Below are 26,400 nucleotides of genomic sequence, written 5' to 3' on the forward strand. Positions count from 1 at the left end.
ATGATTTTAGTTGCCTTATCTCGTCTTTTCTTAGAGCAGAATCCAGTGGGAATTTTTTTTCAATTCCTGAGTGAACGGTTTTGAAGTTCCGTTCGACGTTCACTTACTTCCCAACTGATACACTTGCAATCCATAGTAAATACACACATTTGTCCTTTACCAGAGCAAAGAAGTAATTGGTCCAGCATTCTGAATGAAAGAAAGGTTTTTGCTTGAACGCGCCATCATTAGACTGAACCTAGTAACAATCCGTAAATCAAACTGTCCACGTTAGCAAATGTCTGACATACAAACCAAAAACATAACTGCACAATCTCACGCGAGTACAACCAACTGTGACGCTGACGACATAGTAGTCATGGCAGACAATGGTAGCAGTTGTCGCTATCGTGGTCTGAGCTCTACCACTATCTAACGCCCGTTTCCAGATTGAAATTTCAAAAATCCCGCATACCAGACAAAAAATTTCCCAAAATGATGCCATTTCGGCAGCTGTTATCCAAAATATCTTCAACCTACCTATTCCTTTAAACTATTATCTATAATCAGTGTTCACTGCTTGAAGATGTGGAATTTTGTGTTCACGGCCGTTAAATTATCGCACATACCACAAAATTATAACACATAAACTAAAATTTTTAACCTGTGAATAAAAACACACAGCCTGACCAAAAAATAAAACAAGCTGCTCTAGGAGTGCCACATTTGTATTCTTCATGTTATTTTCATTGTACTTTCGATTTACCGTTAGTGCATCTACTATATCTCAATTCGTTTTTACTTATGCTTCCTGTAGGTTCTTTTCGTTCTTTTCCACCGATATATCATTACCTTACATTTAATTATAGCTAATCGTATCAACAATCAAACGTTTTCGAAATATCCCCAATATCTGAAACAGCATATATTCATAGGACACACGTTTTAGTACAAACCTTATCAAGAACAAGCTTCAACTAAAATGACGAAATCCAATATGGCGTCTCCTCAGAACTCGATATGACAACGAAAGTCGTTAGTTTCGAGATACATTTCTCTTTTGTGGCTTTTATTGTATGAACAATTAATATTTTCTTTTATAATAAAAAGAGACGTGCGTAGTGTGTAAACTTAGAATGTTGATAACACTGGAAGTATCTCCTTCTTTGTCTTACTACATTCTCTTGTCACTTCGTTATCTGTTCTTGTCCAAGGCTCCGTCTGTACGGACGCATGTAGTTATGGAAGTCATTTTGGATAATAATACGTACGATCAAATAGACGTATTGCATTGTACTCCTTGATTTTCTAAGACTGACGCTATACTTTTAACAGCCCATATTTTGGAAATGTTGGTGAGTTTTGTTTCATGATCAGAATTAGCTAGATTGGTCGTGTTGTGTTTAGCCACCATCACAGCTATCTCACTGAGATAACTATTAATTGTAGTAATTACATAGGACCTGCTTGTTTTTGTAATCACGAAGTCCGATGCTACAGTGCGAACAAGGTTGGTGCACGTGAGATATTTCAGCCGCTTCTAAAACACTGTATTTCGAGTTTTTCATTTAACACTTGATATGGGCCGTCAGCCCCGTCGTTACCATGTATATCCCAAACGACTGAAACTGTACATATACATGACAAAGTGATGTCATGGAGAGTTATCACCGCGTGTCTCACAAAAGGAAAAATGTCGATTGATTTGAAGAGAGAGTGACGTCCAGTGAACGTCAAGAAAACTAAGTGTGTGTTGTTTGACCTTAAGTACCAGAGATGGCAGCAGTATGAAATGATCGTGTGGCATTGTTGGCCCCGGAGGCCCCTTCGGGGAAGTTCGGCCGCCGGGTTGTAAGTCTATAATACAGAATGCAGCATTGTATATATATCCCCCACAGATGAAATTTCAAAGATTTACAGCAGGCGGTGTGTCAAATGAATGGGAAAGTCAGATAAACTTCCTTGATATAGCCGATCGTTGTTGAGAGTACTCGCACTTCATCCCAGATCGATCATTACACCCAATGGACCCTAGCCACTGTGCCAGTATGATGATAAGAGGTAAACTGTGGGAGATGGTATTATGCCTCCGCGTCACAGGAGATCACACTAAAGGCAACTTGGAAAATATAATTTATTGACAGTCGGTTTCGGACTCTGCGTACTGTAAAAATCAACTCTATAAAGATTCCCTGTGTTTCCGCCTGAATGGTTCCAGGTATAAATAAACACAGAAACGTAATTCGTGGTTAAGCAGTCGCTTATGTGCTTTCGGGACAGACAGAAACATTGCTCCAACTGTGTGGCACTACTAGAGACAGATTCTAGAGGCTATCACTCCCGTATCAATGAGGTATCTATCATCCAGTGATGAGGATAGTTTCCACGGTTCACTACTGTATTTACGATTCGACCGTTTCTCTTGGGCCCACATCCGTGCCGCGGGCCACACGCTCTAAGCCTTTAATGGTTGTTACTATCGAAAAGGAAACTTAAAACATTAGCAGTACCCACTTAATTTCCTACTGACTCACTGCAGCGTTCTCGGCTAAATCGATTTAGGCGGATGCTGGGATGGTTTCCTTGCATATATCATTTCCCTTCCTCTCCCTCTGTGGTTACCACTCCGTCATCACAAACAGCACTGTCAACGAGACGTCATTCTCTTTGGTTCATTCATCCCCTTGGTTTCGACATGGCGAATAAGCTTCCAGGTAAGATCTACCGCTGGCACTTAAAATCACTCCATATAACATTAGTCACCCAATTTAAAGGGCGCACTAGTAGCAATGGAGCGTTGAAGATGGTGCAGAGCTGGTACGCGGTTGTCACGTCACCCTCTACCACTTACCTAAGACTTACGACAGTCAAGTGGTGTGTACGTGCCAATCGGTTGTATGGAACCAGCGCAGTTAGGTGGGCCTAGGTAGAGACGTGACGGAGTGGCTTAAAGGGCGCGTTTAGATGTGACCATGACCGCACCATAGATGGAATTACACACTTCATAAAGAATGCAGCAATTCCAGCTTCAAAGAAAGCACGTGCTGACAGGTGCGAATATCACCGAACTATCAGCTCAGTAAATCATGGTTGCAGAATACTGACACGAATTATTTACAAAAGAACGGAAAAACTAGTAGAAGACGACCTCGGGCAAGATCAGTTTGGATTCCGGAGAAATGTAGCATACGCGAGGCAATACCGATCCTACGACTTATCGTAGAAGATAGGTCAAGGAAAGGCAAACCTACATTTATAGGCTGTTTTTGATATAGCTGAGCAACATCATACAATAATTTTTAAATGAACACACAGCTATTTGATTGTATTGCTGTTTATTTAATTACAACCGAGTTTTCGGACTTTTTTGCCATTTTCAAATGATTGAGTTTATTGCAGGACGTCAAGCTCCAAATTGGCCGTAAATTAAGAAAAATGTCCGCTCTCCACGAAATGTCAGCTGATTAGCCAGAACATTAAGCAAGATATTTATTTCAATTTTCTCAGCAACCAAGTATTGCCATTTCTTCTACACCTGGTTGATGAGTATGCTGTGGTCACTTTCGTCTTCCAAGATGGCAACAGCCCTATTCCCAGGGTCGCCCTCTTACGTTCCTCGTTTAACGAACACTTAGGAACCTTATCGCACATCCACTCGCCTGTCAAACCATCCGTTCTTAAACTAACAGGAATTATGTGGAACAAAGAGTTAACTGCTCCTATTTTATTTCACTATCTAACTCTTCCGTGAGTCACCATCGTCAACAAAGGCACAGGTTACGGATATCTGTTCAAAACAATTGCACGAAAGCAGTGATCGCCAGACCGTCGATGGCGAGCTACTAGTAGCTCGCGGGGTCACTACTTTTCAGTAAATCATCGACTCCAGATTTGGAGCATATTTTTACGCAGTTTTGGGGGAAAAATGTTTTCTTGGGAAAACTTCTGGGGGAAGTGAAACCTAGGTGAAATTTTTAGGGAAGAAAACTTTGCTACTGAGGAAGTATTTTATCTCCCTAGTCTTACTATTCTGAAGGGGGCATGGGTAAAATACAGGGAGCGAAAGGCTATTTACAATTTGTACAGAAAGCAGATGGCAGTTATAAGAGTCGAGGTGTATGAAAGGGAAGCAGTGGTTGGGAAGGGAGTAAGACAGGGCTGTAGCCTATCCCCGGTGTTATTCAATCTGTATGTTGAGCAAGCAATAAAGGAAACAAAAGAAAAGTTTGGAGTAGGTATTAAAATCCATGGAGGAGAAATAAAAACTTTGAGGTTCGCCGATGACATTGTAATTCTGTCAGAGACAGCAAAGGACTTGGAAGAGCAATTGAATGGAATGGACATTGTCTTGAAAGGAGGGTATAAGATGAACATCAACAAAAGCAAAACGAGGATAATGGAATGCAGTCGAATTAAGTCGGGTAATGCCGAGGGAATTAGATTGGGAAATGAGACACTTAAAGTAGTAAAGGAGTTTTGCTATTTGGGGAGCAAAATAACTGATGATGGTCGAAGTAGAGAGGATAAAAAATGTAGACTGGCGATGGCAAGGAAAGCGTTTCTGAAGAAGAAAAATTTTTTAACATCGAGTATAGATTTAAATGTCATGAAGTCGTTTCTGAAAGTATTTGTATGGAGTGTAGCCATGTATGGAAGTGAAACATGGACGATAGATAGTTTGGACAAGAAGAGAATAGAAGCTTTCGAAATGTGGTGCTACAGAAGAATGCTGAAGATTACATGGGTAGATCACATAACTAATGAGGAATATTGAATAGGATTGGGGAGAAGAGAAGTTTGTGGCACAACTTGACTAGAAGAAGGGATCGGTTGGTAGGACATGTTCTGAGACATCGAGGGATCACCAATTTAGTATTGGAGGGCAGCGTGGAGGGTAAAAATCGTAGAGGGAGACCAAGAGATGAATACACTAAGCAGATTCAGAAGGATGTAGGCTGCAGTAGGTACTGGGAGATGAAGAAGCTTGCACAGGATAGAGTAGCATGGAGAGCTGCATCAAACCAGTCTCAGGACTGAAGACCACAACAACAACAACAACAACAACAACAGTCTTACTATGAGTGGTGTTCAAAAGAAAAGGTACGAAACAACATTGTGGGTGTAACTGAACTCAATATTTAAAAGTAATCACCAGAGGCCTGAACACAACTATCCCACTGTTTAACGAGTGGAAGAATTCCCTGTTCCCAGAACTCCTGTGGCTGTGAAAGGTGCCAGTCCACCGTTGTGTCCTTCAGTTCGTCGTCCGAGTAGTTGTGTTGTCCTCATCATCATCATCATCATCATATCACCGACACACAAGTCGCCAAACGTGGCGTCGCCCATATATAATATATACACACACACACAATATATATATATATATATATATATATATATATATATATGTATGTGTGTGTGTGTGTGTGTGTGTGTGTGTGTGTGTGTATGTGTGAATGTGTGTGGAATGCAGCTTTATTCATTTACTTCAAGCTACGATATACAGAGACATTGATTACATGGCATAAAGACTTCACTAAATTTTGATTTTTGCAACAGTGCATAGACACACTTTAGGGAGTTTTTCCTTTACCAAATAAAAGTATGACTACAGACACACTTCATTTTTAATTTATTACTGGTAGAACCTTGTAGGATGACACGTTGTCTTTATGCAGTTGTTAGTTTAGGATAATTAGTGACACTCTCGTCAGCTTACAGAAAATATCCTCTTAGTTCTAAGCGACGTGGTGTTAACAAGTTTTGCAGGTTCCCCTGACACGGTGGCAATATGTCCTTGGAATCTTAATTTCGTAAATCAAATCTTTTTGGTGTCCTGACAGATAAAAATGTAGAGGAGTGAAGTTGTTTGAAGTGTGCAACGCGTGCAGCTTGTTTTCTTGTATCCAATCGCTATATGAATATTAATCGGTCTCCAAATATAAAACACGTCACTAAAATGTGAGATTTGTGGTAGTGTTCCCAGATTTCCATTCTGTGTCAACAGTTCACGCAACACTTCGTTATTCTCTTTAAGTGTTCGTCTTCAGAAACTGCGCGGCCAATACCCTAATTTCCAGTAGCAATTATGCTGAGAGAAACTTCGTGAATTATGAAGACTGGGTAAGAATCGATTTAGACGTAGGAAATTCCTCTTTTCGGTGTCACTGCTAAAACTAGCTCATTCTTCCTGTTATTGCCATGGAGAAATGTCACAACAAGAATTCCGACTTCGATCAGTCACTAAAAGGCGTTTGGGCTAGGGTTATTAGATAACTGAACATTTATCTACTGTTCTTCATATGGGATCGACTTCGCGACTAATCTACTTTCTTGTACGAAATATATCAGCAGTTGCACCATGTTGCTTAAACAACGTAGCGTTCTCTGTTGATACAACAGTATTTGTACACTATTTACACAGGGTTCATTTATTTTCTCAGCTTCTTTGTAATAATTGTTTTGTTTGTTACGCGATCACACAGCATTTAATTTACTGAAATACTCCAGTATACAATATATATAAACTGGCATCTGTGCGCTGATATGTCGTAGGATAATTTTACTTTATTGTTTACTGTCCAAGCGAGTATAACAAAACTGAAAGCTTTTTAGATAGTTTACAAGGCGTACTTCTTTTAGATATAACCATCTCTTATATTCAAAAGGAGACAAACAACTCACACGAGGATCCACGTGGTCGTAAAATGAAGACTTCAGATAACTACGACACTATTTATAACGTGGGACATACTTCAAAACATAGAGAAAACACAGCATTTTTATAATAAAGTTCTTTTGTCACTAAATGAACTGAACACAAACAAAGAGAGGTACAGAAGGAAATTTGAAATTCAGTTAAATTTATTAGGTAAGTATTTCAACTTTGACTTCCTTTATCTGCCCACTGTAAGAATGAAAATGTACATGGTGGTCAAATGGAGTTGGTGATACGCACGCTTACTTCTGAGACTGTAAGATCGTATGTGTGTATATATATATATATATATATATATATATATATATATATATATATATATATATATATATATATATATATATATATAGGCTGGCCCGTGTGGGGTTGTTGGTACCTCCATCGGGCGCCTCCCCGGGTGGCGGATAGGGGAAAGCTTCCTAGATATAGGTGGTACTGGGGAAATGAAATACCCAGGGCGGACCAAAAACCAATAAACCCAGTGGTGTCTGTTCAGCATCTGGCGGCCAGTGGCCAGCGTCCGTTCCTCTAGTTGAGGCGGCTGCACAAAATCTTCTCGAACTCAAAAATCGAGTCGTATACCTGTGGTCTCAACAGAGATCACCACAAAAACTAAAATTCAACTTGAACGCATAATGGAAAAGAAGACCACAGAGTCACTACCCCAGGCACCAGTCGATAGACTGGATTCACCTGATCATCGGATTCTGGGGGATCAGGGACACCATGCAGAGAGGAATCGGAGCTTCTCAAAAACTCCTCACACTCTCAAAACGAAACGTAAAAATTTTATTGGTACAATTAATGTGAACACCCTCACTAAAACAGGCAAATTAAAGCAACTTACCAACGCAATGGGAAAATTAACCTGAAAATCACTGCACTGCAAGAGACAAGATTCACAGATGAAGGACACTTTAACACAGAGAATTACAGGATCTACAAGGGCAAACCTGCCATAAAAGTAAGAGACAAACACCACTTTTCGGAACAGGATTCGCCGTACACACTTCCGTACTCGACTCAGTTATTGACTTCACGTCTCCCAATGAAAGAGTCTCCCTGTTATCAGTAAAATCAGCTAATAAAGCATACACTCTGATCAATGCGCACGCCCCCACAAATCACCACAATAAAACCTACCCTGAAACAGTGGACAATTTCTGGGAAACACTAGAAGAAACAACAAATAAAGTACCTAGGCACCATGTGAAAATCTTAGTAGGCGATTTTAACGCACAATTAGGGAAGGAAAAAAAAATTCAGAGATACCACTGGACCCCACACCAAACACAAACGTACCAACAAGAATGGTGAAAAACTAATCGACTTCTGCAGGAACTTTGGACTTAAAATAATGAGTACCCAGTTTCAAAAACCTGCACATAAATTAACCACATGGAGATCACCCAGTCTTAGACAGGGTGAATACCAAATAGACCCTGTAGCAATTTCCAAATAAAACATTAAAGAAATTCAAAACATCAGGACCCGCAAAGGTGTCTTTGAATCAGATCATCATCTTCTCCAAATAAAAACAAAATTCCAACCCAACAGAATGCTAAAAAGGCCACTCAAAAGTACCAAACCAGATCCGGAATATCTGCAACTCAACAAAGAAAAAATCATCATGCAAATTAATCAGGAAAAATCAACAGACTGGAAGAAACTAACAGAGAAAATTCAGGAAGCCCTCAAATTAGGATAACCCCCTCGCAACAGGAAACATCGCTGGAGGAATGCAACCTGTGATGAGGCAATCGACAACCGAATAACTGCATGGAAAAAATTTAGCAGTCACAAAACTGAAGAAAACTGGGAGAACTTTCTTAAAACTCAAAAACAGACCTCAAAAATAATTAGAAAAGAAAAACGGGGATATGACAACATCAGACTCTCTGAAATCCAGCAGGATTTCATCAAAAATAATACAAGAAATTTTTATAAGACTTTCAGAGAAAACTTACAGGGATACCAAGCGCCTAGCTTGTGCTTCAAGAAACCCGATGGCTCTTTGGAAACCAACACGAAAAATAACTGCAAAATCTTAGCCCAATATTTCATTTCCCTCCTCAACTGCGAACCACCCCAAGAAAAACTTGTCTTCTTTTCTCCAGTATTCACACACCCAGACTCACATGCCCCGGATATTGAAGAAATTATGGAGATAGTCCAGCAGTTGAAAAATAACAAAGCACCAGGAGAAGATGGGATCATTGCTGAGTGCCGGCCGAAGTGGCCGAGCGGTTCTAGGCGCTACAGTCTGGAACCGCGCGACAGCTACGGTCGCAGGTTCGAATCCTGCCTCGGGCATGGATGTGTGTGATGTCCTTAGTTAGGTTTAAGTAGTTCTAAGTTCTAGGGGACTGATGACCTCAGAAGTTAAGTCCCATAGTGCTCAGAGCCATTTGAACCATCTGAATCATTGCTGAGTTCTGGAAACTAAACGATCCTATACTTATGTAGAAATTACACCATATAATGTCAGACATATGGATAACGGAGCAGATACCAGAGGACTGGAAATGCGCTCTAATTCACCCGCTACACAAAAAGGGCGACAAGACAGACATGAACAATTACAGAGGTATTTCCCTGCTCCCAGTCGCTTACAAAATCCTTTCCAAAGCGCTTTTAAACAGTATAGAATCCCAAGCAGATACACTAATTGGTGAATACCAGGCCGGATTCAGAAAAGGACGCTCATGTGCGGGACAGATCTGGTGCTTAAAGACAATATTACAAATGAGGAAATGCAGAAACACAGTAGTTACATTCATCGACTTCAGGAAAGCATATGATTCAGTGGACCGTGGAACCCTGTTTAAAATCATGGAAGAATTTGGGATCGACCGAAAGACACGAAAAATCACAGAACAGGCACTTACAGGAACAACGGCCAAAGTGAAATTCATGGGCGAAATATCAGAACCCTTCGAAATCAAATCTGGAGTCCGACAGGGGGGACTATCCCCAATCCTTTTCAATAATGTTCTAGAAAAGACAATCAGGGAATGGGAACCTCACGTAAAAGGTATCCAAATTGGTATCAAGAAAGAGAACCGAATTAAAGTCAAGTGCCTTGCTTTCGCTGACGATATTGCAATGATCACCAATAACAGAACAGAAGCGATTCACGCAGTGGAAAAACTACATGAAATTTCACAAAAAACCGGACTACAGATATCTTATGAAAAAACCCAATATATGGAAAGGCAGCCAGAAAATAAATCCCCTTTAATAACAAAATATGGTAAAATTGCACAAGTCTGCCATTTTAAATACCTCGGTGAAACTATACAGTCCTCAGGATTAAACCGAATTGCCAATGAACAAAGAATCACCAAACTCCAGAAGGCCTACAAGCTAACATGGACGCATTACAACAAGAAGTGCATTTCGACAGACGCAAAATTAAGGCACTATACAACAGTGATTCTTCCAGAAGCAATCTATGCAGCTGAAACAATGGTGATTGATGGTCATTCAAAAATTAAGGAAATAGAAAAGCAGGAAAGAAAAATTCTCAGGAAGATTTACGGTCCAATCAACAAAAATGGCATTTGGATGAAGAGACCACAAAACGAACTCTATAGAAAGATCAACATAGTAACAGATGAAATCAGAAAGCGCCGAGCCAAATTTTATACACACATCTACAGGATGGAAGACTCCAGAACAGCAAAGAAATTATTCAATATTATAACAAGGAGTAAATGTGTCACAGAATGGCTGAAAGAAGTCCAGAGGGATCTACAGTAGATCAACATAAAAAATCTCGAAGATCGCATCGAGTGCCGGCCTAAAATCACAAGTGTGAAGTTTGGGGAAAGAACATCGCGTCAGCCTGGTAAAAAATGGACAGAGGAACGGAAGAAGGAGCATTCTGAGAGGATGAGGAGGTTTTGGGAAGCAAAGAAGAAAAACATCCGAAGATGAAATTATGAATTCAAATTCAATCGCTCTCCTAAAGGGGAACAATCGTTATAATAATAATTGTGGTGTCACCGCCAGACACAACACTTGCTAGGTGGTAGCCTTTAAATCGGCCGCGGTCCGCTAGTATACGACGGACCCGCGTGTCGCCACTGTCAGTGATTGCAGATCGAGCGCCACCACACGGCACGTCTAGAGAGACGTACTAGCACTCGCCCCAGTTGTACAGCCGACTTTGCTAGCGAAGCTACACTGACAAATACGCTCTCATTTGCCGAGACGATAGTTAGCATAGCCTTCAGCTACGTCATTTGCTACGACCTAGCAAGGCGCCATTACCAGTTTATATTGAGATTGTAAAACAGTACCGTCAAGAGCGATGTACACCAATCATGGATTAAAGTTAAGTATTCCAGCAGCAACGTACCTTATTGGCTATATTAATTACATTGTCCTGTTCCAGGCCTCACGCCAGTTTGCGTGAGCTTAAACGCGTGCATTTCGGCCTCCTCTAGCAACACGGTGTTGGCTCTTCTGCCAACACATTAATAATAATAATAATATATCGGCTGAGAATTGAATTGCAAAAGACTAAGTTTAAGCAATAATAGTTATAGGTAAAAGTAGATTAGGTTCTGTTTGGGTTGGTGTGGTAATTTATCTTGGAGACACTCCGGGGCGCCAGACGGCTCCTCGTGAAGTCAAAGCAAGCAGGGCTCAGAATCTGCAGAGCAGTGTGGCGTGCCACGGAGCTCCATAGATGGCAAAGTTCTGTGACCACTTGGTAACTATGGAGGACTATAGAAAACACAGAACTGGATTTGAATCAGAAGCATCATGGGAGTCTGTTCTCGTTAAGAATTTTAAGAAGTTATTGTCCATCATAAGTCAAACAGTTTATAACTGGAATAATAAAATCTTGTTTGAGAACCTACCAGCACCTGATACTACGTAATAGTAGTCATTTCACAGGGGAAGTCTGGTGGACGGCGGGATCGCTCCAAAACGAGTAAGAAGATAGTATCAAGAAAGAGAGAACCATCGCCTCACTTGCTAATCCATGGTTTACTTACCAAGTACATGACATCCCGTAAAAGTCTAGCTTCTCTTCCAGAACTACGCATTTTACAAGTAGTGGAGGTCTGTCACATTTTAGTGACGTTGTTTGACATGAACCGGGTGGTATTTGCCATGTAGGGAAAGCCAGTTCCACGGATTGCACCCTTGGATTGCACATCTGTTCCAGCTCAAACTTAAAACAAATCGTTCTACGCGTTGTTATTCAGAAACAGGTACTTTATCAATGTGCCACAGCAACTTTATACTTTCCGATACCGCTTCATAAAATCAGCAAAATGGCATATTATGCAAAATAAACATTAAAATACGTTACTCCAGTGTTACCGCATTGAATGACACCTAAGAAGGTAACGACCGCTGTAACACCTTTGATCACTTTGTGATAAGTTGGCGAAGCAGACTTAACACATTGCCTGTGGGTGACAATGTAGAGCGTACGCAAATTATGGTAATTTAAAATACGAGTACTTCCAGGACGTTTTTCAACGACGTCCCAACCACGCCACTGTCTTCTACTATAGCTGGCGCCACTAAGAGAGAAGTAAAAAATGAGGCGTCGAATTTATTAGCAAACCATCTGTTAGAACAACTCAGAGGAAGAAAGTAGCTGTGTCATTCATATCAGATGACTTTTTATTTGTATGAAATGCCTGAATTCGGGTAGCTGGCGTCAAAGGAAAAGCTAATCAGAGAACGTAAATGTTTAAAACAAATTTTCGCCCGTCAGTTTCACAGAAATATTGCAAGTCCTATTCATCGTGCCGAACTCTGAATCACTTAATGACGAATGATACGCAAACACTCTACCAGCTGTCAGTCCCTACTTTTTTATGAAAAAATATATGTATATTTCTGGCATTACCAGAGCAGCATAGAATCTCCTATCCCTGTATGCATTACCGAGTATTTTTCGTTGTTACGCTTGTTTCTCCAGTACTGCTCTTAATTTGAGTAACTTCAAGAACAGGATTAATAAAAAATATTTGTACTTAATTTTATATATATTTTGAAGTCTGTTATGAAATGTCAATAGGTTATAAATAATTCTGTATCTAAAAGGTGCTTCGCTGGCTAAGCGGTGAAACAATTAAAAAATAAAATTCACGCTAGTGCTCTATAACTCTACATGTCAGGTTAGACCTGGTTTACCTGGTTTCGAATTAAAAGATCATCATCGAGTAGCGCAAATATACTGTCCAGACAAATTAACGGCAGCGCGGAGTGGCAGCGTACACTCCGCTGCAGAGTGAAAATCTCATTCTGGATACATACCCTAGGCCGCGGCTAAGCCGTGTCTCCACTATATCCTTTCTTCCAGCAGTGGTAGTTCTGCATGGTTCGCAGAAGAGCTTCTGTGAAGTGTGGAAGGTAGGAGACGAAGTATTGGCAGAAATGTAGCTGCGTGAACAAATCGTGAGTCGTGCTTGGGAAGCTCAGTTGGTAGAGCACTTGCCCGCGAAATACAAAGATTCCGAGTTCGAGTCTCGCTCCAGCACACAGTTTTAATCTGCCAGGAAGTTTCATACAGAGCCTGAATAACGATCTTTTGCAGCGCAGATCGCTGCGACACGTGCAGGAAAGGAGTCAATGGTGCTCTGGAAGGTAATGACAGGGACGTGGAGCTATGCCAACTGCAATGCCATGGTCAGCTGCCCTAGGCTTCTCGGATGAGGATTCGTGACACGAAAAGCCCTATCGGGCAGTCCCACAGATTTTCGATTCGGAGAGTTGGCTTTCCAGAGGAGTATGGTTGACTCAGTCTAGTCCTCTACGAACCACGTACGAATGCTGCGGTAGCGTTCTCGCTTCCCGAGCACGGGGTCCCGGGTTCGATTCCCGGCGGGGTCAGGGATTTTCACCTGCCTCGAGATGACTGGGTGTTTGTGTTGTCCTCATCATTTCATCATCATCCAGGAAAGTGGCGAAATTGGACTGAGCAAAGGTTGGGAAATTGTACGGGCGCTGATAACCACGCAGTTGAGCGCCCCACAAACCAAACATCATCATCACGAATGCTGCGAGCTGTGTACCACGTTGCATTGCCCTACTGGTAGATGTTATCGTGCCTAGGGGAAAAAATCTGCATGTAGTGGTCGACACGGTACCCAAGGATAGATGCATACTTCTGTTGATCCGTTTTGCCTTCCAGAATTACGAGATCAGCTAGAGAATGCCACGAAAACATTCCCAAGACCATAACGCTCCCTCTTCCGGCCTGGATCCCTCCGACGATTGTTGCAAGGTGTTTGCTTTCAGTCCAGTGGTACTAAAACCTGATTCATCTGAAACGGTAAGCTGTCGCCACTCAGAGAACGTCCAGTTGAGATACTGGAGTGCAAATTCCAGAATTCGTTGCCAATGAACAGCATTTAGCATGGGTGCATAAGTACGCATAATATTAGATTAACACGAAATCGTTTGCTTTACATTTTTTCTGTATACTATGGCCATCGATCGCAGATATAGTAACGCAGGCTATAGTAACGTCTGATTAATACAGCTGTGCCACAAATTTTCTCGCGTATTTCAGCACAACTAAAGGTTGACCATTCACATGAAACTTGGCGGGTACTTCAGTCGTCAATCCTGTATGTGGTAGCCGTATAATGGGTGCCTGTGATCAGCGGACTGTTTCCTCCTTTGGGATTGAGCTGCAGCTTGCGTTCTGACCGTGGGTGGAGCTACGCCGACAACGTAGTAAGTTTGTTGAATTGGCATTGGTTTTAGGCAGCCAGACACTATGCGCACCGCCTCATTAACTGCCACGTCGACATATTTGGGGTGTGCAGAGTTGTGCCAGAGAGGTGCTGCATACAAGGCTGCAGAGAAAGACAATGGGAGAGCCGATGTTCTCAGAATTTGAGACTGAGCTTTCCATTTCGGTACAGCCTATGTCAGGGGCGGGCAGGAATTCTGCACGTGTGCGGTGCACATGCACGTGTGCAGTTAACAGGTGTTCTGCGTGCACACAGGGGCAAGCTGGCCACCCGCTTCTCACCCCTCCCCACCATACCGTCTCTCCGCTTCTTCCCCTGTAATGCGTCTTGTTTCCTGGCCTGCTTTATTGAATGAAGGAATAAGGTTAGTAGGAGTGCTTGAAAGTAATCGTGGTTTGAAAGAGTACCTATTACCTACGATACGTTTTATTTAATTATAACAGGTGGAGTGGAACAAAATTTATACATACAGACAAACGCAAACAGTTACTTAAATTTTCATCTCTGATGTTTGCTCTTAACCGAGACTTTCATAACAGAAAAAAATCTCTCGCAAACGTATGTCGAGCGAAACATTGACATTATCTTCATGGCTTCACGATGGAGACGAGGAAACTCTTGCTGTGGAAAGTCGTGATAAAAATCTATTACACGTCTTGCCAAAAGGAACTTGTCTCTCAGACGAGAATTACGCTGTAGATCTATTAATTCCATTTGCAAACTGGGATGAATATCATCTACAGAAACAGCAGATTGTCTCGAGAACTATTCAAAACCTTGGCATAAGTAAGATATATCCCCAAATCGCTTGAGCAATTCCTCTTTTATTGCACCAAGAACTGCAACATACTGAAATTTATTATAATGGCGTTCAATATTAAACTTCCGCTGACCAGCCAGAATACTGTCACACATTATACATTTCCAATTTTCACGTTTTTGCACAGAGAAAAAAATGATTCTTCCATTCCTTTTTAAAAGATAGCAAATCTCCAATTCTCCGTTTCCTTGATTCACTCTGCATTTTCCGGTTATTGAAATACAACGTTCACTACGTAGTGGTCGCTTCGCTTCAACGTCCGCAGCTTAGCCTGGTACTACATTGCCGCACCCTGCCGGCTGTCGCCACTGCCCCTGTCGACGATTGCACGCGAGCAGCACACGTGCAGCGCTGTGTGCTCACGAGCCGCGTGCAACGTTTGCCCGCCCCTGGCCTATGTGAAACTGCAACAGACATGCTCCGAGACCGTAGCCCAGAATCTTGCGAAAAAAGGAAACGTTGTTCGCCTGAAACCAATCGGGACAATTTAAAAGTATGTGCTCGAGCAAGATTGTACAAACATTCCGCTTGTACTGCGTCGGGATCATTAGAAAAAGTTCAGTAACCACCACACCCTCCTCCTCGATCGTTCTCTCACGTATAAAACTACTTCAAACGTCTGATTATTTCACAAATAAATTAGTATGTTAAATACTTTACGACTAAAGAAGCAATACCCCAGTTGTGTTAATTTTACTAGCTTCGGATTGTTCAGTCGTGAGCTGATGAAAAAGTCAGAACCCAAACTGGTAAAACCTTTTTGTACGAAACGTTCTTTCACCTTCCTCTATCGAGAAACCAAACCGTACACTTGCTCTCTCTCCTATGGCGGGACATCAGGCGCTTTTTCTCTGGTGTTTTGGCAGATATTTAAAAACACTAACAGGCCATGAAGACCCAACGGTATGGACTGGCCGCCGTGTGATCCTCAGCCAACAAGCATCCCTGGATGCGGATACGAAGGGGCAAGATGCGGATGTGAAGGGACATGTGATCAGCATACCGCCCTTCCGGCCGTTTTGTCGGTTTACGAGACCGGAACCTCTACTTATCAGTCAAGTAGCTCCTCAGTTTGCCTCACAAGGGCTGAGTACAGCCCGCTTGCCAACAGCGCTCGGCAGACCGGGTGGTGATCCATCCAAATGCTAGTCCAGGCCGACAGCGCTTAACTTCGGTGATCTGACGGGAACCGGCGTGACCACTGCGGAAAGACTGTTGACTTCGACAGATATTTGCAACTTCATTTTTGCGTCCCAAATCAATCTAGTGTGATATTCATTTTGTCGATACGTATTAACAGGAACAGCAAAACACAAAGGGTAACCAGGAATCCAATATCGACAACACCGCTCTGACTTCTACCGCCATGCACAAGAGCTGCTCAGTCGCTGATTGAATACTGATTATTCATCGTGTTTTGCTATTCCTGTTAATACACACATCAAATAATGTTTTGCATCACCTCGGTTTCGAGAGTTCTGGAACCTGTATACAAAATTGGAATACAGATCAACATAAACATCATTTACAATCTTTTTATTGCTCATGAAAACCACACACTGCATGTTGTACCACCCTACAGCAAGACCTTCAGAGGTGGTGGTCGAGATTGCTGTACACACCGGTACCTCTTGCACTGATGCATGCCCGTATTCGTCGTGGCATACTATCCACAAGTTCATCAAGACACTGTTCGTCCAGATTGTACCATTCCTCAACGGCGATTCGGCGTAGATTACATTTCAATCTATCCCAGGCATGTTCGATATGGTTCATGTCTGGAGAACATGTTGGCCACTCTGGTCGAGCGATGTCGTTGTCCTGAAGGAAGTCATTCACAAGATGTGCGCCATGGGGGCACGAATTGTCGTCCATGAAGACGAATGTCTCGCTAATATGCTGTCGATATGGTTGCGCTATCGGTCGGTGGATGGCATTCACGTATCGTACAGCCGTTACGGTGCCTTCCACGACCACCAGCGGCGTACGTCGGCCCCATGCCATCCCAAAACAGCAGGGAACCTCGACCTTGCTGCACTCGCTGGAAAGTGAGTCTAAGGCGTTCAGCCTGACCAGGCTGCCTCCAAACACTTCTCCGACGATTGTGTGGTTGAAGGCATATGCGACACTCATCAGTGAAGAGAACGTGACGCCAGTACTGAGCGGTCCATTCGGTATGTTCTGGGGCCCATCTGTACCGCGCTGCATTGTGTCGTTGTCGAAGTTGCGCATCATGCAGCCTATTGCGCATAGTTTGAGTCGTAAAACGCCGCCCTGTGGCTGCACGAAAAGCATTATTCAACATGGTGGCGTTGCTGTCAGGATTCCTCCGAGCCATAATCCATAGGTAGCGGTCATCCACTGCAGTAGTAGCCCTTGGGCGGCCTGACCGAGGCATGTCATCGACAGTTCCTTTGTCTTTGTCTCTCCTCCATGTCCGAAACAACATCACTTTGGTTCACTACGAGACATCTGCACACTTCCCTTGTTGAGAGCTCTTCCTGGCACAAAGTAACAATGCGGACAGGTTTGAACTGTGGTACGGACCATCTAGGCATGGTTGAACTACAGACAACACGAGCCGTGTACCTTCTTCCTGGTGGAATGACTGGAACTGTTCGGCTGTCGGACCCCCTCCGTCTAATAGGCGCTGGTCATGCATGGTTGTTTACACCTTTGGTCGGGTTTAGTGACGTCTCTGAACAGTCAAAGGGACTATGTCTGTGGTACAATATCCACAGTTAACGTCTATCTTCAGGAGTTCTTGGAAGCGGGATGATGCAAAACTTTTTTTGATGTGTGTACATATTGGCAAAACGAGTGTCGTATTAGAGTAATTTGGGACTGATCAATCAACTGTTCACGTAAACTGCACTTTAAAAATCATTTTGTTTGTAATGGGAAAGAAACTGACGTTTTCCGTTGATATTGGGCGTCGTATGATAGACGTGAACAGCAGGATTTCTTTCAGCTACACTTTAGAAAGAGAATTTCCAAATATCTGCCGAAACACCAGACAAGATTTAGAAAAAAAAGTTTGAAATTATGTTTTGAATTTTGTCGTTAGTCGCAGAGTGGTCTCATTATTACGAAACCCTGCATCAATATAGCTTGCTTAATTTTCGCTCCGTCTTAAGAGAAGCTAGTTGCTCACGTATCTCAATATATGTGACATCATATCTCTTAAACTTTGTGACGTACAGTGATATAATTTTGAAGGTACAGTCAATGGTGTACGTGAATACTGCTTGTAAAATGAGTTGCAAATAGAATTAATAGCAAAGAAGTAATAAGTACATAAAAACGACATGCCTATTGCTGGGGGTTTAATGCATGAACAGTGAAAACGCAGTGAGCCGCTAACTTGTTTCTTTCCGTTATTTTACGGAAGGTGTCAGTGAGAAAATGATTCGAAAATGTTTTAAATTAAGTGTAAGTTTCTTGGAAGTTGCTAAGTGCTCTCGTTTTCAAATGCTGGTTGAGTATATTCTGCCCGCATCTCGTGGTCGTGCGGTAGCGTTCTCGCTTCCCACGCCCGGGTTCCCGGGTTCGATTCCCGGCGGGGTCAGGGATTTTCTCTCCCTCGTGATGGCTGGGTGTTGTGTGCTGTCCTTAGGTTAGTTAGGTTTAAGTAGTTCTAAGTTCTAGGTGACTGATGACCATAGATGTTAAGTCCCATAGTGCTCAGAGCCATTTGAACCATTTGAGTATATTCTGGTTAATTTGCACGCTATGAGTTACATACGCTATGAGTTTCATTGCCTCAATACATATACAAAATTTATAACTTTAGTACTTGACTTACTGTGTAAAACCTTCTACGTAAGGATAAATCCGTTAAAGGGTAGATTATGACAGAATCTTAAATTTTTAAATTTGGTCAATAATTAGATGAAATACAGAAAATCAAGTTCTTGTTGCCCCTGGAAAGCATTAGATAGGCAACTTGTTACCGAACTGGGTGACCAGATGATGGTTTTAGCCATTTAGTAGCATACAATGCCTGACAAAAATTGTGAAGTATCCAGCATACGTGGTCGGTTGTCAAGGTAACCTCGTACACGTACACACCATCTCCGGGTATATAAATCATTACAGTTGCAATTCTCTGTGACAGGTAGAACGTCAATCAGAGTGCAATAGTATTACTCATTTCTAGTACTGTTACCAGGCCTGCCGGAGTATACAGCATGATTCTTATTAATGTTTAGAAATCTGAGACAAATAATGTAATATAAGACACATTGGATCCCAAATGTCGGGAAATACCCCAAAAGTGGGTGACAAATGTTGAAAATGTGACGTCATCAGATGACGTACTTCGCCTGACGTACAGCGGCAGTGCTTATCGGTCTGCCGCACCAGATTGTCCAGACCCAAGTCAAGTACGCTCGTCGGCGGGGCTCTGTGGCTACGTACGTGCTCGACTATAGCGCGTGGGGCTCGGGGTTCGAGATATGCGTCTGGGGGCACTACATTTTTTCATTACGTTAGACGGTTTTGTGTTTACACTGAGGTAAATCTTTTTAGTTTAATTACCTTTCTCGCGGTGTCCACTGGCTTATTGCGAAGTACAGTATAGCAAAATCCTACTGTACTGCCGGCCAAAATGGCCGAGCGGTTCTAGGCACTACAATCTTGAACCGCGCGACCGCTACGGTCGCAGGTTCGAATCCTGCCTCGGGCATGGATGTGTGTGGTGTCCTTAGGTTAGTTAGGTTTAAGTAGTTCTAAGTTTTAGGGGACTGATGACCCCAGATGTTAAGTCCCATAGTGCTCAGAGCCATTTGAACCTACTGTACTGCGCCACAAGTAAATGAGTGTAAGCTTCCGAACTGAGTCGTTATCAGTAAATGACCTAAATTTTCTTTATTTAATATTGTTTGTGAACAAAAAAAAGAAGGGGCTAAAGAAAAGAAAAATAAAATAAGATCAGCTTTTACTCGATTACAGCGAGGTCAATAATTTTGTAAATTCTACGTTTACAACATATCACATTTACAAAAGGCGTTCTAAATATGCACCGTTTGCCCAAATGCAAATATTGCGTCGCTGAGTCCTCCCTTCACACTTTAGCCCAACAGTCGCACGTGCGAATAGGTACGTCATCTGGTGACATCACATGTTCAACATTTCTCATACGTTTTCGGGGTATTTCCCAACATTTTCAGCGCCATGTGTCTTATATTAAACTGTCTCAGCGCCATCAACGTCACGTTACGGGTTTTCAAACGTTAATAAGGATCACCCTGTATAAGATGCCTCAACAGCATCAGGTGCTGAGTGATTGCTGTGAAGGACACGGTGGTGCCGTTTATTCATGTGAGACGGCGTTGTCTACACCCGGCAGGGCTTGAAAGGGGCTTCATTAAGGGTCTCCATTTCGCCGGCTGATCGAATCGTGCGATATGGAGATTTGTGGAGTATTCGAATGTGACAGTGACTTAGTGTTGGACTGAATGGGAACGTGAGGGCAGGGGTACTCGTCGTCAAGGCTCCGATCGAGCACGTCTGACTGCCGCAAGAGAGCACCGCTGTACTGTCCACCAAGCACATCACAAGCCCTTCACAGCTGTGGCTGTTAGCCGGAAATAAGTAATGGACTTCCTGCAACATCTGGTATCATCTCGCACCATTGATGGGGCCTAGCAGCAGCCAAATTAGCTAATTACCATGTTATAAGAAGGCTGCATTTGTAGCGTGCCGTCACTGGGAAGCACGGACTGCTGCATAATGGCGTCGATTGTGTTCAGTAATGAATAGCGATTCTGTACTACCCCACGGGACCGTCGTCGAAGAGTATAGTGCCTTCTTGGGCAGAGGTCCCATCCTTACATTGTTTTGTAGAGGCACAGCGGAGCTACTCTTGACGTCAACTTGGTTCAAATGGCTCTGAGCACTATGGAACTTAACTTCTGAGGTCATCAGTCCCCTAGAACTTAGAACTACTTAAACCTAACTAACCTAAGGACATCACACACATCCATGCCCGAGGCAGGATTCGAACCTGCGAACCTGCGACAGTAGCGGTCGCGCGGTTCCAGACTGTACCGCTTAGAACTGCTCGGCCACAGCGGCCGGCGGCGTCAACTTGTAGGGTACCATCGGGTATGGCTTCGTGTCAAGGCTAGTAGTTAATGACTGAGGGAACTCAGGCAGCACAACCGTACGGCACAGACGTTTAAGTTTCCTATATAAAAAATCGTCATTTACAATTGCTAGTAATAAATTCTTAACTGTCACCTCGAAAAAAATAGAGTTACATAGTTAATTTATTGTTTGTTTACAGTTACATGCTTGCAGTCCTGATTTACATTGAAATCCCGGCGCTACAGTGAAGCATCATGACGCTAGAAAAGCAAGAATAAAATGCCTCTACCCACTGATAAAGTGAGGCTTTGCGTGGTAATTAGTTTTCTGCACTTGTAGAGAACAACGCTGTGGCAACACTTGCTGTGTTGGTGTAAGTGTACGGTACGATGCATCACGATGAGATACAGTGATTACGGGACGCAGACGGCTCCAGTGTGGTCTGAATGACGAAGAACCAAATGGCAAACGTCTCTCTGAGCAGAACTACGAACCTTGCATCTGCAGACCAATTCAGATGACTTCTTTAGCCTCCCAACTAGCACAGGTAAGTTGTGTGACCCCGGGACAACGAAGCAAAACAAGCAGTGGAAACATATGGACCTACCTCTGCCGAAAGAAGCAAAGACTCTATCATATCCAGACGAGATGATACTGAATGTTTTTTGGCTCAGCCATAGTCTGGCGCTAATACCTTATGCTCGTTAGCGGCAAATTGTCACAAGAGCATACAACCAAAATCTGCTGACTAGATTGTGTGTTAAGACGAAGTATCGCAGGAAACTGTGCAAAGGTATATTTACTACCCGTCCCCCTTCTCGTAATTCATGTCGTGGCATCCAGAGATTTTATTTTCTTTTCTCGAATGACAAAACAGTTGTGTGACAGACTTTCCCAGAGAGACGACAAGGTGATTTTCGAGCTGGAAAGTTTCCTGAACAGCCAAATTGCAGACTTCTTCACAAAGATCTCGGCCTAGTAAAAATATAATTGCCAAATGGTTTCTTGGCTGCGAAATCCTACGGGGTGGGTTCAGCCTCCTGTCGGAAAGCGTATGTGCGCTTCTTGCGGATGTGTGAGAGGCGCCTCTTACATGTATTTGTGAAGTGTACATGTGTGTAATTGAGGCGTGTATGGTGTAGAATTATGTTCGAGTTCAATTATGTTGAGAGGAGGGAGAGTGTGGAATCCAGTACCGGCACACAGCCAACTCCTCGCGAATAGCACCGTGGCGCCACCGGGCCACCAACAGCGTTGCATGCTCACTTCTCGAGACGTTGGTGCAAAGAGTGGTCCTTCCAAGCCACCCATCGTTGAGAAAGATGCTCCACATTGAAGGCTGAATGTATATAGTAAGGCTCCCACCACAGCGAAATATCATAGGTACGGCTGGTTTTACCGAGGTGTAACTTAAAACTTTACGGTTATCCATCGTACAGAAGGAATAAAAAATGCTCATAGAGCGAAAATTTAGTTTTTGCCTAATTACCGATGTCATGAAGTCTACATGAATTTCAGTCACATCATTCGGAACGTTTTCAGCAAAGAGACTCGCAGTTAAACTACACTACTGACCTTTAAAATTGCTGCACCACGAAGATAACGTGATGCAGACGCAAAATTTAACCGAGAAGAAGAAGATGATGTGGTATGCAAATGATTAGCTTCGGTGAAACGTTGTTGTGTTGACTCGTGTAAGGAGGAGAAATGCATGCCATCACGTTTCCGACTTTGATAAAGGTCGGATTGCAGCCTATCGCGATTGCGGTTTACCGTATCGCGACATTGCTGCTCGCGTTGGTCAAGGTCCAATGACTGTTAGCAGAATATGGAATCTGTGAGTTCAGGAGGGTAATACGAAACACCGTGCTGGATCCCAACGGCCTCGTATCACTAGCAGTCGAGATGACAGGCATTTTATCCACATGGCTGTAACGGACCGTGCAGCCACGTCTCGATCCCTGAGTCCACAGATGGGAACGTTTGCAAGACAACAACCATTTGCACGAACAGCTCGACGACGTTTGCACCAGAATGGACTATCAGCTCGGAGACTGTGGCTGCGGTTACCATTCACACTGCATCAGAGTCAGGAGCGCCTGCGATGGTGTACTCAACGACGAACCTGGGTGCACGAGTGGCAAAACGTCATTTTTTCGGATGAATCCAGGTTCTGTTTACAGCATCATGATCGTCTCATCCGTGTTTGGCGACATCGCGGTGAACGCACATTGGAAGCGTGTATTCGTCATCAACATACTGTCGTATCACCCGGCGTGATGGTATGGGGTGCCATTGGATACACGTCTCGGTCACCTCTTGTTCGCATTGACGGCACTTTGAACAGTGGACGTTACATTTCAGATGTGTTACGACCCGTGGCTCTACCCTTCCTTCGATCCCTGCAAAACCCTACATTTCAGCAGGATAATGCACGACCGCATATTGCAGGTCCTGTACGGGCCTTTTTGGATACAGAAAATGTTCGACTGCTGCTCTGTCCAGCACATTCTCCAGATCTCTCAGCAACTGAAAAATCTGGTCAATGGTGGCCGAGCAACTGGCTCGTCACAATGCGCCAGTCACTACTCTTGATGAACTGTGGCATCGTATTAAAGCTGCATGGGCAACTGTACCTGTACACGCCATCGAAGCTCTGTTTGACTCAATGGCCAGGCGTATCAAGGCCGTTATTACGGCCAGAGGTGGTTGTTCTGGGTACTGATTTCTCAGGACCTATGCTCCTAAATTGCGTGAAAATGTACCCGTTTATCATCTGCATTTCTTCTTGGTGTAGCAATTTTAATGGCCAGTAGTGTAAATAGCATACGCCCCTCGCCGCAGCCAAAGTTGTCCGTGTCCCAGAAAGTGCCACCACCCGCTTTTCGCGACCTTGTGCTCGACCTGGGCTTCTATTACAGAGAAGTGGGTTACCGATACGGAGGGCACAAAGGCGGGCAATCGATTGCAGCGAGAGGACGTCGCATTTGTGCAGCCGGCCCTCGCCTCGACAGCCCCTCGTGTGGATGAGGCGAGAGCCACAGCTACGGCCGATCTGCACCGTGTCCGCCTCAGGGTGAGCTACAGAAGGCCAAAGAAAGCCATTCGGTAAGTCACCTACAGCAGAGAACTGTCTTGGCGAAAGAATGATATTTTTTATAGAAATCTTTATATTACAAACAGAAGTATCCATCTTAAATACTCCGTAAATAATTTTTGGCTGGTAAACTAATGATAAGCAGCAAAAAATGGTGGCCAAAATACCTCTGCACGGACAAGCACAACTAAACATTTTACACGACTGAAGGTGAAGTGCTGGTGTGCAATCAAAATTAAACGTATTTAAATTATCAGAATTAAATTCTCTATGGCGTTAACTTCGAAAATCAAATTTCCTTAAGTGTTTTCCAGGATGGCGGTCACTTGAAAACGTAGGCACTGAAAATCGACCTATTTTGTTGCCTTTAAATGTAAATAAATAACAGACGTCATGAAAAAGTCTAGTTTTTTCCTTTCTTTTCTTTCAAGATTCACGCCACATTTACAAATGTCTACTTTATTATGTCCAATACGGGGAACTAATTTTACGGAGTAGTACTTTTCCTTATTTTCATTTTTCTGAACCATGCCAACCTATTTAAGTACCATTGTCTGGAGAAATACGCATTTGAAGTTTTGAGTTCGATTTTTGTGTATGTAACTTAAAAATTTTTGACCTTGCCGTTCATCTCCTATTCCTCGGCCATGTAGTAAGTACCTCTTCCTCTTCTCCGAAGATCTCAATTTTTAAAACGCGAAATTCTAATCTCGACGCTGCTCTGAAACAGGCGCCGGTCCGAACGCTTGAGGCGTTCCCCGTCCGCCGGCCGCGGTGGCCGAGCGGTTCTAGGCGCTTCACTCCGGAACCGAGCGACTGCTACGGTCGCAGGTTCGAATCCTGCGTCGGTCATGGATGTGCGTGATGTCCTTAGGTTGGTCAGGTTTAAGTAGTTCTAAGTTCTAGGGGACTGATGACGTCAGCTGTTAAGTCCCATAGTGCTCAGAGCCATTTGGATTTGAACGTTCCCCTCCCATTATCGTGGCGAATGAGAACGCCATCATGCCGACAGCGACTCCCTTGACTTCCATTTCGTGCAGGACAACTTTAATCCGTCGTTGAAAATTACGAACGCCCGATGTTAGCATTCTTGATGTGTTTTACACTCGAAAACATATTCTTTCATGCATGTATCCAAATGAATGAATTCTTTGTTTCACACTGTTTTGCGTATAAACTCCAAGGCATCTCTCCATCAAAATGTCATCAGTCAGATTTTTGTACACTTCAGTAAGAAACTTCATTCCTCGATGGTGGCCTATGATCAAAACTATCCAGTGTCCCGATCATCTCAGCTTGTTTCCATTTATACCATCTTTCAGAACAATAATCGTTCTGCGGATTCTCATGCGTTGAACTCCTGTGGTAACGGCTTTTCTCATCTCACTTTTGTCGAAAGCATATATTTGAGATGTCTGGTGGGCTAGTACAGCAGCTACATCGATATTTTCTTCGACTTAGAATGTTACAAAAGCTTTGACTTGCAAACAGCCCAAATGCCGAGAGCGGATACAGTGGGTATTTGCTCACTCCCATTAAAACGTGAATTCGGGTATAAAGAATAGTTTTCCTATAAAAATCTAAAGATCACATATTCCTATGACTATAAGGATTTAGATTATGCAAAAAAAACGAGTTTTTGAAACCTGGAGACGGGAAATCCCCATAATTGTAAACATGTAACGCCGGAAATGCATATCCTCCTATTTCCATCTATTGTACTATAATTTTTTTTCCTTGTTTTGTTACCTCAATTTATGACATTTCTGTCTCTTTTATATTGTAATTGTTTTACTGTTTGTATATATATATATTTATGCATTTATGTTGGTTTGTTTTGTGAATATTATTTGTATTTATACGCTGGGTCCGGCCTAGGGAAAACTATGCTATCGAACGAATACATCGATAGGTCGTGTGGAGAACCAAAGTGTTGAGGATCTTTGGTAGGGTTAACTCTGTC

General features: G+C 42.9%; 1 protein-coding gene and 1 pseudogene across 1 annotated transcript in view; both read right to left on the reverse strand.

Annotated features, from left to right (window-relative positions):
- The window catches only part of LOC126162095 (kinesin-like protein KIF19), a 585,325-nt gene that overhangs the window by 366,362 nt on the left and 192,563 nt on the right, over positions 1–26,400 (reverse strand). The gene's annotated exons all lie outside the window — the stretch shown is intronic.
- On the reverse strand, positions 16,353–16,470 carry LOC126163756 (5S ribosomal RNA; annotated as a pseudogene).

This window comes from Schistocerca cancellata, chromosome 2 (genome assembly GCF_023864275.1).
Source record: "Schistocerca cancellata isolate TAMUIC-IGC-003103 chromosome 2, iqSchCanc2.1, whole genome shotgun sequence".
Taxonomy (NCBI): domain Eukaryota; kingdom Metazoa; phylum Arthropoda; class Insecta; order Orthoptera; family Acrididae; genus Schistocerca; species Schistocerca cancellata.